This window comes from Heterodontus francisci, unplaced genomic scaffold (assembly GCF_036365525.1).
Source record: "Heterodontus francisci isolate sHetFra1 unplaced genomic scaffold, sHetFra1.hap1 HAP1_SCAFFOLD_573, whole genome shotgun sequence".
NCBI lineage: Eukaryota > Metazoa > Chordata > Chondrichthyes > Heterodontiformes > Heterodontidae > Heterodontus > Heterodontus francisci.
This window is the reverse complement of record NW_027140646.1, coordinates 331,086-344,407: the sequence shown is the minus strand read 5'-3', so window position 1 is coordinate 344,407 and position 13,322 is coordinate 331,086. Positions and strand designations below refer to the sequence as shown.

The 13,322-nt window shown below is 49.1% G+C and overlaps 1 non-coding gene across 1 annotated transcript; it reads left to right on the top strand.

Annotated features, from left to right (window-relative positions):
* The first annotated feature begins 760 nt into the window (after positions 1 to 760).
* trnar-ccu (transfer RNA arginine (anticodon CCU)) lies at positions 761 to 832 on the top strand. The gene has a single exon. It is a non-coding gene; the product is annotated as a tRNA-Arg (tRNA).
* The last annotated feature ends 12,490 nt before the right edge of the window (positions 833 to 13,322 follow it).

Here is a 13,322-nt window from a genome sequence, read left to right as displayed (position 1 = left end):
GAATGAGCTTTAACTTTCTGAAATGTATTTGCCCATTGGTTGCAGGTCACTGGAAATTCTTTTTTACATTTCAATTGTAGCAGCAGCAGTTAGCAGCAAAATGTCTGATTAATCAGAGTAGTGGGTCTGGGAAACACTTAAACAGCCGAGACCCAGTAAAACAGAACTCCAAGTAATAGTTTAAATAAGGCACTGAACTGACAGAGCGGGAAAGGCCTGCTCAGGTCAGGAAAAAAAACCCTACCCGAACCCAACAGAGCCACATTGGACCCGAGCCCGACCCGGCCCGAGTATCTCCATTTATTCCCACGCCCAAACTAACCCGAGCCTTACCCGACCACCAGAATGTTCACTTTACCTACCTCCCTATTCCGAATCTGCAGGAAGCTGCAGCATGAGCGCAATGACATCATCGAGATGCTCCCTTGCTCACTGAGCAGACTCAGAGTTTCCCTCCTTGATGACCCGGACTCCCAGCTTAGGTTAGCTTTTCAACTTTTGACACTTATTAAACTCAACGTCCCAGCAGAGTTAAATGTAATACTCGAACCTGGCCCGACCTGACCCGAGCCCAAAAGCCAGACCTGGAAGAGCGATCCGACACGACCCGAACCCGACACAGGTCGTCGGGTCCCGTCGGGTTCAGGTCGGGGAGCAGGCCTTTGCAGAGCGGAGGTCAGATGAGGATTGAATTAATTTCAATCACTGAGTCTAAACAAGAAGTAAATCTGCCAGGGATGGAAGAGTGTGCTTTACCTGTGAGCTTGTGGCGCAACGGTAGTGCGTCTGACTCCTGATCAGAAGGTTGTGTGTTCAAATCACATCAGGCTCAGTTATGTTTTACAGCAGCTCAAGTTCCTGGATTTTATTTCAGAAGAGAGTTCGTTCTCTTGGAATGTTCGTGCATAGTAGAATTTCAAGATCAACTTTAATAGATTAAAGTCCTGATTTCTGGTTCCGTTCCATTTCCATGCTCAGTTCTTATTTCACACTGTTTTATATCAGCACAATGTTTCAGGGATGTGATGTGTCCATTGTTTGTCCAATCACTGTGTCACCCAGTGTGAGAAATAAAACACAAACCGCACAGCATGCGGCTCAAACCCATACCTGGCTCTGTCTATAGGCCGCTTAGTTCAGTTGGTCAGGAGGCAGTGTTGATAACAACAAGGCTGTGGATTTGATCCCCATGTGCGCTGTCACATGGTCAGTCATTAATTTGACACATTTTTGTAACACTTAAAATCCAGCTTTCAGATGCAAACAAGTTTACATAAAATGTCAAATGGAATTTATTTTGAATAACATCCATTGCATCTTTGTCACTGGTCTGGAGTAACACAAAATTCTTTCCAATTATCTTCCGTTTGCTGATCAACATTGAACTCGTGGCCTGTTCTCGTTAATGGTCAAGAGCAGCAAAAACAGACAGAGCGAGTCTGACCGCCCAGAGATGTGGAAAAGGCTTCAGTATGGGACATATGCAGCAAATCAAATGTTCACCCGGCCCCGAAAGATTCAAAAACTGGGGAAAAGGACACAAGGAGATAGAGAATAAGCTAAAGCAGACAATGTAAATATTTCCCATCCTTGATATCTCTCTATTCCAATCCAACCTTCAGAGTTCGGTAAATAATTTCAGTGTAAATTGTGCAGCTCAGGAGTCAAAACCAAAGGGCGATGCAGAATAAAGGAGAACTGCCAAAACCCCAGATTGAACCAGGGATCTTCAGTCTAACACACTCCCAACTGAGCTATTTCAGTCTCACAAGCTTGGGATGAAAAGTGGCAAGTAACATTCGCACCACACAAGTGCCAGGCAATGACCATCTCCAACAAGAGAGAATCTAACTATCTCCCCTTGACATTCAATAGCATTACAATCACTGAATCCCTCACCATCAACATCATGGAGGTTACCATGGGTAGCCATACAAATAACGTGACTACAAGAGCAGGTCAGAGACTTGGAATCCTGAGGTGAGTAATTACAGTGCAGCTGTTGGCTCCACCCCAGGGGCTGTATTTGTTCTGTAAACCATGAAGCAGCTTTCTCTCAAATCCCAGGTTTATCAATAAATCCTCTTACAAAAGCCCCAAAGTGTGATATATTCCTCTCACTCATCCATGACTCCTGTCTCCCCAAAGCCTGTCCACCATCTGCAATTCACAAGTCAAGAGTGTAATGGAATACTCTCCACTTGCCTGGATGGGTGCAATTCCAACTCAAGAATCTCAACACCGTCCAGGACAAAGCAGCCCACTTGATTGGCACCCCATCTGCAAACATTCACTCCCTCCACCTTCGGCACACAGTGGCAGCAGTGTGTACCGTCTAGAAGATGCACTGCAGCAATGCACCAAGACTCCTTAGACAGCACCTTCCAAACCCAGCGACGTTTACCACCGAGAAGGGCAAGGGCAGCAAATGCAGGGGATACCACCACCTGCAAGCTCCCATCCAAGCCACACATCATCCTGACTTGGAACTATATCGCCGTTCCTTCACTGTCGCTGGGTCAAAATCCTGGAACTCCCTTCCTCACAGCACTGTGGGTGTACCTACCCCACATGGACTGCAGCGGTTCAAGAAAGCAGCTCACCACCACCTTCTCATGGGCAGTACATGCTGGCCTAGCCAGCGATGCCCACATCGCATGAATGAATGAATAAAAAAGTGAAGTATCCCTTGTGTCATTGTTTTGGTAGAAAATATAACCCTGGTGGAATTGTCCCTCCCAATCACACCTCACTTCATAGAACATAGAAAATGGAGAAAATTTATGGCACAGAATGAGACCATTTAGCAATCGTGTCTGTGCCAGCTGAAAAAGAGCGATCCAGCCCAATCCCACTTTCCAGGTCTTGGGAATGGGATCTGAACAGATCTCAGAGCTCACATTATGTGAATGTTCTGTTGAAGTATTGGTGAGCTGATATACCAGGGGAGATTCACACTGTTAGACACAGTGTGAAATACATTCAAGTACTTATAAAACATTACAACATGTGAGTAATATTCCCCATTGATTTCTCAGCACTGATGGATTGTGAAGTGGGAGACAGCCAGAAGTCCCAGTGATCCACACTGACCCTGAGCCGAGAATGAAATGAGAAAAAGTTCAATCTTCAGCAGCGAGATGCTGCAGAGAGGTAAGAGTCCTTGAATCAAAGAGGGACTTAATCATACTGCTGTTGAATCTCATTTTAAACACTCCTTGAACACTCTGCCGAGGAATTCAGAGCTGGATAACGCCTGTAAGATCAGCCTAAAAAGGCAATAGAAAACACCCACCGTGGGCTCAAACTCAAAAACTTGAGATTCAGAGTTTCATGCTTTCATCGACTGAGCTCACCAGGCCTGAGCCAGTGTCCCCGTCCAGTCTGCTCATGGACGGTGCAGCTTTTGGCTCCACCCCAGGGGCTGAATTTGTTCTGTAAACCATGAACCAGCTTCCTCTCAAATCCCAGGTTCATCAATAAATCCTCTTACAAAAGCCCCAAAGTGTGATATATTCCTATTACTCATCCAGAATAAAAGTTACATCTTTTGCTCTTTTTACCTTCCAAACATTGACTTCTATTTTACTCAGCATTTTTTTCTCTCTCCTTTTTATGTTGTGCATTTCCTAATAAACATTTCATTTCAATTATATATGAGGGATGAAATGAACAGAAGAGATTTTCTGCAATGGTACCGGAGTGTGGGACAGAGCGAGTGGTTCGGATCTGGAATACACTGCCTGAGAGTGTGCTGGAGGCAGATTCAATCGTGGCTTTCAAAAGGGAACTGGATAAACACCTGAATAGGGAAAATTTGCAGGGTTGCAATGAAAGGGCAGAGGAGTGGAATTAGCTGATCTGCTCTTGCAAAGAGCTATCATGGACATGATGGACTGAATGGTCTCCTTCTGTACTGTAACCATTTGATTCCTTGATTCTAACTCTGTCAAAGTTGTTCTGAACTTGCTCTGCTCCAAGGAGAACAACCCCAGCTTTTCCAGTGTCTGCACATAACTGAAGTTATGAGGAACCATGGGGAACCCACTGTAAACCTTCCTCCAGACAGAAATACAACTGTTCACCACCACACTGTGACCCAGCTGTTCACATGATTTGGATGTGGGGACCAAATGTAGTATTTCCAAGTTTGCAGATGACACAAAACTAGGTGGGAATGTGTGTTGTGAGGAAGATGCAAAGCGGATTCAGGGGAATTTGGATAGACTTAGTGAGTGAACAAGAAAGTGGCACATGAAATACAATGTGTAAAAATGTGAGGTTATCCACTTTGGTAGGAGAAACAGATGTGCAGATTATTTGTTAAATGGTAAGAGTGTGAATGTACAAAGGGGCCTGGGTGTCCTTGTCAATAAGTGACTGAAAGCTAACATGCAGGTGCAGCAAGCAATTAGGAAGGCTAATGATATGTTAGCCTCCATCACAAGAGGATTTGATTACAGGAGTAGTGAAGTCTTGCTTAAATTGTATATAACCTTGGTTGTTGTGCAGTTTGGAATACTGTGTGAAGTTTTGTTCCCCTTACCTTCGGAAGGATATCATTGCCATCGAGGGAATGCAACGAAGGTTCACCAGACTTGTTCCCGGGATGGAGGGACTGTCAAATGAAGAGATATTGGGGAAACTGGGCCTGTATTCTCTCGAGTTTTGAAGAATGAGAGGTGATCTCATTGAAACTTACAAAATATTGAAAGGGATAGACAGGTAGATGAAGCTCAGATGTTTCCCCCGGTTGAGGAGTCTAGAAAGAGGGGACACAATTTCAACGTCAGGGGAAAACCACTTTGGACAGCGATGAGGAGAAATTTCTTTACTCAGAGGGTTGTGAATCTTTGGAATTCTCTACCCCAGAGAGCTGTGGAAGCTCAGTCATTGAGTATGTTTAAAGCAGAGATTGACAGATTTCTAAATACAAATGACATAGGGCATATGGAGATAGTGTGGGAAAAAGACATTGAAGTGGATTATCAGTCATCATCATATTGAATGGCAGGGTGGGCTCGACGGGCTGAATGGCCTACTCCTGCTCCTATGTTCCTATCAGTCTGCAAACTTCATATGCATGCTGTCATTGTCCCTTTTATTCCATGGGCTTCAGTTTTACTGGCAGTCTAGTATGTGACATCATCAAGAAGGTTTTCAATAAGTTAAATAAGGAGAAATTGTTTCCAGTGGCAAAAGGGTCAGTAACCAGAGGATGTATTTATCAGGTGATTGAGAAAAGAACCAGAGGCGAAATGAGGAATGATTTTTTACACAGTGATGTGTTGTGATCTGGAATGCACTGTATGATCAGGACTTGAAAGCAGATTCAGTAGTAACTTTGAAAAGCAATTGGGATAAATACTGGAAGGAAAAATGTACAGATTACAGGAGATAGCACTGACACAATGGACCAAATGGTCTCCTTCTTTGGGTATCATTCTTTGGTTTTATGAACATAATGTTGATGCAATTCGCTGAGTTGGAAGGGAAGTGAACCCAGATTCCGGGTATTCTAAACACCAGACCCAAACCAAATGAACAAGCCCGTTGTTTAATCTCTGTTTTTCACACCAGCTTCTCCTCGCTCTTTCTGTGTTTCCTGCCTGGTCTGTTCCTCTGACCTTCATTCCTGACACTCTATTGAGAATGGCCAACTCACTGCGCCTCTCACTCACACCGTCACTCCACCCCTTCACCCACTTCCAAACCTCTCTGTTCAACAGTACCTCACATCTGCTCCTCTGCTCCATTAATATAACAGGAAAACATTTTCAAACAGACATTTCCAGACAGTGGACGTTCCAGTAAGACAAGGTAAAGATCAGATTCATTCACTTTAAACACAGAGAGAGCAGCTCTCCCTGTTCAGTCGAAGGAGCAGATGTAGTTTCTCTCCCATTAGTCTTAGAGACATGGGCAAGAATTTTAAGGGACCGTTGGAGACGGGAATGGAGGCCGGGGAGGGGGAGGGGGGGTGTATAAAATAGGGATGGAAGACGTTGGACCGGATTTTTCTGTCGGCGGCTGACGTGGAGGGCAGACTTCGCACATCCACACGGCAAGAAGGCATTTAAAGTATTTATGAGTCCAATTGTCAGCAATTTTATTCACTGGGTCCAATTGAACTAATAGTGCACGGAAACCACGGGGCTTCAGAGCCTCGCCTGGTTAAAGGAGGCAACTGGGAGGTGGGACCTGAGTGTTGGCTTCACTGGGAAGCTATCGGGTGAGGCAGCGTCACTTGGCAGCAATGGTGGAGGGGGAAAGGGCATCGGGAAACACTGTCAGGAGTGGGGGCCAACGTGCCAGCTCTGCAGGGTTAGCCACACCAGGGTGTCATTGTGGCAGTGCCACTTCATTGAGGGTGACAAGTGAGGTAAATGTGGCTGGGTGTTGTTTACTGTGAAGGCCTTGCACTCAGGGAAGGGCAACCTGTCATGGGACTCATTCGAGGCTCTCATTGGATTCGAGGCTCCCATTGAGGAGGAGGCGGAGGAGTAGAGAGGAATGGACGGAGGCGCAGGCACCAGCAGGGGCACCACAGCAGCTTGGGGGCCCACAGGAAGGCCAGCCTCGAACAGGAGGCTGGAGAAGGAGGCAGAGGAACACGTCAGCCGAGTTTCAACTACCTGCAGATGTCCGAGTGACAGTGTCTCCGCAGACTGCGCCTCTCCACGGAGGTCGTCACTGATCTCTCTGCCATGATGCAGCTGTGCCCCATGCGACTTGGTGGGCACCTGATGCCAGTGTCACTGAAGGTCACCGTGCCACTGAACTTCTTCACCACCAGATCATTGCGGGGAACAACTGGAGATATGTGTGGAATCTCATTGTCTGTAGTGAATCAGTGCATCAAGGAGGTCACCAATGTCCTATTCAGGAGGGCCGGTGACTATGTGCACATTAATCCAAACAGTCAAGCTGAGAGAGCTATCGGATTCGGGGCCTTCGCTGGATTCCACCAGGTGGAGGGTGTCATTGACTGCAGCCATGTGACCATCAAGGCTCCTGCAGACCAGCCAGCAGCCTTCAACAGGAAGGGCTTCCACTTGCTTAGTGTGCAATTGGTCTGCGACCACTGCAAATGGATCCCATAGGTGTGTGCACAAATCCTGGGAAGCAGCCACAACGCCTGAATGCCAAGGCACTCCCAGGTGCCAGAACCTTTCCGCGGCCCCATCCGCTTTCAGAGATGGATCCTTGGAGACAAGGGCTACCCACTGAGGACATGACTACTGACGTCTGTGAGGAACCCACGCACGGATGCAGAGGAGAGGTACAACACCTGCTGCGGGTCAACCCGAGCGACCAACATGGGAGGCCATTGGTCTCCTGAAGATGAGATTCAGGTGCCTAGATCGATCCAGTGGAGCCCTTCAGTATGTCCCGGCGAGGGGCTCGCATATCGTGGTGGTTTGCTGTGCACAGCACAATCTGGCATAACAGAGGGGTGAGGTGTTGACTGGTGAGGATATTGTGGAGTGTGATGTCTCCTCTGATGATGAGGATGTGGAGGAGGATGCTGCCCAAGCAGTGCCAGATGAAGAACCTCAGGCACAGCAGGAAAAGGGCCATGAGATACACACAAGGGAGACATGAGACACCCTTATACATTCAAGTTTCCTTTGAGCCTTACCACCTTCTGGAACCACAGCAATAAAGTCTTAGCTTGAAGCAGCCCTGTTGTCGCCTCCTTCCTTCTGCACTGCAGCGTCCAGGTACACATCGCACAGTGACAAGGCCGAAGCTTTGTGAACTCAGGGCTTGGTCACTCACTTCCAGCCCCTTGGGAGGAAGGGTTTAAATGAAGTCCCAAAAGGCATCAACAATAGGAAGGAGACATAGTGAGAGGACATCATTTCTTTCTTCCGTGTGACAGCAAACACAACCCTATTCATCTGGAATGTACATTCACCCGTGAACCCAAGTGAATCTAGGTGCTCTTCTTAAATCTTTTCCGGGTGCTCCGACGTGGTGCTCCCCCTGCTCTGGCAGCTGAGATGGAGACAGGCTGCTGACCTTGCTGCCCCATGGCTTGGGATGACATTGGTGGTGGTCCTCTTGCTGCCTGAGGCCTGGAGGGACCCGGCACACTGAGGGCCTCCTGCACAGGTACAGGGACCCCACTCTGTCATCGAGGGTGATGGAGGCAGGCACTGGCATCACTGGTGTCACTGGCAGAGGGGCTTTCGAGCTACTGTCCACACCAGGAGCACCCAGAGAGGAGACCCCAGATGTAGCAGCCAGCTGCTCCTCCCCAGTTGTAAGACACACTTGTACCTCCCTGCTGACCTGAGAGGGACGTGGACCTGGTGGAGAGTTCAGGTGCCTCGTCCCCCCTCTCGCCTTGTCACCACTGGATGGAGCTCATGGACAAAGTGCTGGAGTGCAAGTCTGCGCACATCTCCGGCAGCCACTGATTGGTCGGCTGGATCTGGCTCTCCATCAGAGTCACCAATCTCTCAAGGAAGGAAGCCAGACACACCCCCATAGGAGACAGTACAACATGCAAGGCCTGGATGGACTCCTCCATCATCCGAGCTTGGTTACACATAACCTCCGGCAACTCTGCCAGATGTTGCCTGACCTCTTGCTACAGCTGCAGCATTTCCCATGTTGCCGGTGACACCAGAGGCACGTCATCAGCCTGCGACTCAGCATGGGCCTGGCCTCCCACAGACTCCCAACTGCCAGTGGCCTCGGCTGTCACAGCCTCCGTCAGCTGCCCGGGCCTGTCTGTGACGTGCTCACCAGCTTGTGTGCCCAAATCTAACAGCGAGTGGATACCCACCGAGTGAGGGTTTCTGTGCTGGTGGAGGGTGCAGGTGAATGATGTGACGGTGCACCCTCTGAGGCTCCCACCTCCTCCTCAGAGGTGTCCGGCTGTCCCCCAGTCTCTCCAGCTCTTCACGCTTGTCGTTCATCCCAGCCTGTATGAGCAAACAGGGACATTGAAGTGTTAGGGTCTGCCCATCATGACATTCCAACCACCTCTACTGTGCAGCTCCATTGATGCAGTGGTGAACAGATGTGCAGTGTGGTTCCTTTGCAGCGGATGCTCCCTTGTGCCCCAGGAGATGTTCAGTCACTCTCTTGGGTAGGTGTCCCTGTCTCTCCATCAGCTATGGAGCAGCTGCCTTGCTGCCCGGCCTGTTCCATGGCCTCCTCCTCCATCGGGACGAGGACGTGGAGATAAGGCACTCCACCGCCAGTCTTGACACGCTCTTTCCGATTGTGGGCTGTGTTCTCCTGCAGCCACTATGATGAACAAAGTTAGTCTCCCAGCGGGGACAAGCCCAACATCTCTGATGGTGATAGTCCAGCAGTCCATGATGGGGACACACGTATTCCTCCTGCATGTGGCCCCCTCTCGAGGGACTGTGTGAGTTTATACAATGACTGACGTGCAACCCCCACCGAGATGCAGCCAAGCCTCAGGCGGCATGTCCTGCTGCCCTTCCCCAATGCACATGACTGGGTGGTCACTCCCTTTCCACCAAACACTCCCTCTCACTCTGCCACACGCAATGTCCAAAGGGTCCAAAGTGTTTGGAGTTCTCACCTGAGCAGCCTGGATCAGGTCATTGACCCGCTTCCTGCACTGGATCCATGTCCTGCGGGTGAACCCACAGCTGCTGACTTCACCTACTATCTCCAGCCATCTTTACTTGGTCAGGTGGGCAGGTCTTCACCTCACATCCCTGGGAAAGAGGATCTTCCACCTTTCTCTTGCCACCTGGAGGCGAACCTGCAGGAAGGCATCGATAAACTGTGGGACCATGGTCACTGCAGGCTCGAATTCAGCTCCTTACCTATCAGGCGGCAGATGCAGCAGAACAGATCCTGGGGCATCAGAGGCAGCAGAACGGATCCTGGGGCAGCAGAATGGGTCCTGGGGCAGCAGAACGGATCCTGGGGCAGCAGAACGGATCCTGGGGCAGTAGAATGGGTCCTGGGACAGCAGAACGGATCCTGGGGCAGCAGAGGCAGCGGAACGGATCCTGGGGCAGCAGAATGTGCCCTGGGACAGCAGAACGGGTCCGGGGGCAGGAGAGGCAGCAGAACGGGTCCTGGGGCAGCAGAACGGGTCCTGGGGCAGCAGAGGCAGCAGAACGGGTCCTGGGACAGCAGAGGCAGCAGAACGGGTCCTGGGACAGCAGAGGGCTCTCAGGAAGACACTCCTTTAAACCAGGCAGCAGTGAATGCAGGCCTGGCAGCCCTTTTAATATGGTGCCAGCACCTGCCGTTGTGTCAGATGCCGGTGCCATCGGTGCCTCGTTCCCTGCCTCTGGTCCTTGTTTACATGGGCCCCACGCCTCCCCTTCATTAATTGGTCGGCTGCTCCTTGATCGGGGTCGGCCGGCCACATTTCACTCGTGTGGTGATGACACCCGCTTCCGGTGTCTCTGCCGAGAGCCGCAGCGTTAATTTAAACTTCAGCCCATGGGGTCAAGAGTGGAAAATCTCCCCTCTGATTCTCTCTACTTAAACTGATGTAGACACCAAATTAGAACTGATGAAACCAGGGACTGTATCCTGGTTCTTCAATCTAGTGTTCTCCCAACTGAGCTATTCCATCCTCACTGTGAACTCATCTTCATTGGAGACAAATATAACTCCAGGCGGAATTTTCCCACCCGTTCATTCCTCACTTCAGGGGAATGGGACCCGACCAGATCGCGGAACTCAGATTATGTTAATGTTCTGCTCTTGATATCTTCATATTATCTTGCGTTTGAGCCACGTTTAATCAGGTTCACGGACAAATTCTTCCATCATCCCTTCTCCCACATTCTCTCTCTCATTCATTCATTCTTTATTCCTCACAGTCCAGAAAGAGTTAGGAATCAGAGCTCACTCCCAAACCCTCTGCACACAGACCTCTGTCTGTTACCCTGTTTGATCCAAGAGACCAGTCAATAATTTACACTCTTTAGAAACACAGTAAGCTGCCTCACAGTGTTGGACAGAGATAAATACACTGAAGTCTTTTGAAAAAAGTTCATCTTACGGGTTGTTACTGAGCCCACAGAGCAGGACGGGCCCAGGCTCCAGCCCCAGCCCCAGCCTGTGCTGTGTTAGCTGATGCCACCTGGTGTGATACTGAGCCACATGGAGCAGGAAAGTGCCTGGTTGTATTCATGGCCTGTGTTGAGTTAACTGATCCCACTCAGTGTGGTAGGAGCCACACAGAACAGAATGGGCCCAGGCTCCTTCCTCAGCCTGAGGAATGATAGTTCTTCTCACACGTTGTTGTACAGAGCCCCACACAGAACAGGGAAATCTCAGGCTCCATCCCCGGCCTGTGGTATTTTACTTCATCGCACCTGGTATGGTATGGAGTCCCCAGAGCAGGAAAGATCCAGCTTCCATCTCCAGCCTGTGCTGAATTAGCTGATCTGACCTGGTTGGCACTGAACCGCAATCAGGGAAGGATGGGCCGAGGCTCCATGGCCTGTGGTGTGTTAGTTATTCTCATTTGGTGAGGTACTGAGCACCGTATAGAGCAGGAAGGGCCTGTGCTCAGTGAGCTGATCTCACCTTGTGTGGTCCTGAGACCCACTCACAAAGCAGGACGGGCCTAGGCCTCATCCCCGGCCTGTGTTCAATTAGCAGATCTCAGCCAAAAGATTTTGATAAGGTTCCACACAAGAGGCTTCTCTATCGGATTAAAGTCCCTGGTATCAGTGGTAATATATTGATCTGGATTGGGAACTGCCTGGCAGGACGTAGGCAGAAAGTAGTTCCAGATGGATCTGGATCTGTTTGGAGACCAGTTACCAGTGGTATCTCGCAGGAATCGGTGTTGGGACTGTTGCTCTTTACTATTTTTATTAATGATCTGGATGTAGGTGTAGGGGGCACCATCTGTAAATTTACAGATGATTTGAAGATCTGTGTGAGTGTTCAGACTGTAGACGATACTCGACTGTTTCAGGCTGATCTTAATGTGTTGGGAGATTGGGTTCATGACTGGTAAATGATGTTTAATTTGGGTAAGTGCAGTGTTATTCATGTGGACAGGGCGAATGCTCAACATTCATACACCCTTCAGGGAAAAACATTAAAGTAGGTGGAAAAAAGAAAATAATTTTGAGCAGAGATCTGTATGTTCCAGTGCACAGATCTCTAAAGGTACAGCAGCAATGCTGTGAAGTGATAGTTGGAGCAAATAGAGGGTTGGGCTGCATTCAGAGGACAATTGAGTATAAAATGAGGCATATTCTTTCATGGGATGTGAGCGACACCGGCAAGTCCAGAATTTGTTACCCATCCCTAATTGTCCTTGACAAGGTGGCGGTGAGCTGCCTTCTTGAATTGCTGCACTCCATGTGGTGTAGGTACACCCGCAGTGCTGTTAGGAAGGGAGATCCAGGATTTTGACCCAGCATCAGTGAAGGAACAGCGATATATTTGCAGATCAGATGGTGTGTGACTTGAAGGGGAGCTTGCACATGGTGGTGTTTCCATGCATCTGCAGCCCTTGTCCTTCAAGGTGGTGGAGGTCTTCGGTTTGGAAGGTGCTGTCTGCGGAGCCTTGGTGAGTTGCAGCAGTGCATCTGGTAGATGGTACACACGATTGCCACTGTGCGTCAGTGGTGAAGGGAGTGAATGTTCAAGGTGGTGAATGGGGTGACAAGCAAGACGGCTGCTTTGTCCTGAACAGTGTCGAGTTTCTACTGTATTCTTGGTGCTGCATTCATGCTGGTTTGCGCCTTGTAGATGGTTGACAAGTTTTGGAGAGTCAAAAATCACAAGATTATTACAGTGCAGAAGGAGGCCATTCGGTCCATTGTGTCTGCATAGAATCATAGAACATAGAAAGTTTACAGCACAGGCAGGCCAAAAAACGAGCCACCCAGCTGAATCCCATTGTCCAGCATTTGGACCGTAGCCCTGCAGGTTCAGGTACTTGAGGTGCACATCCAGACTCCTTTTAAATGAGTTGAGGGTTTCTGCCTCAGCTACCCTTGCAGGCAGTGAGTTCCAGACTCCCACAGCCCTTTGGGTGAAAATACCTTTCCTCATCTCCCCTCTAATTGTTCAACACATCACTTTAAATCTATGCCCCCTAGTCACTGACCTCCCTACTAAGGTAAATAGACCCTTCCCATCCATTCTAACCAGACCCCTCACAATTTTGTACATTTCAATCAAATCTCCCCTCAGCCTCTTCTATTCCAAGGAGAACAACCCCAGTCTATCCAATCTTTCCTCACAGCTGCATTTTTCCAGTCCTGGCAACATCCTCGTAAATCTCCTCTGTAACCTCTCCAGTGCAATTACATCCTTTCTGGAATGAGGTGACCAGAACT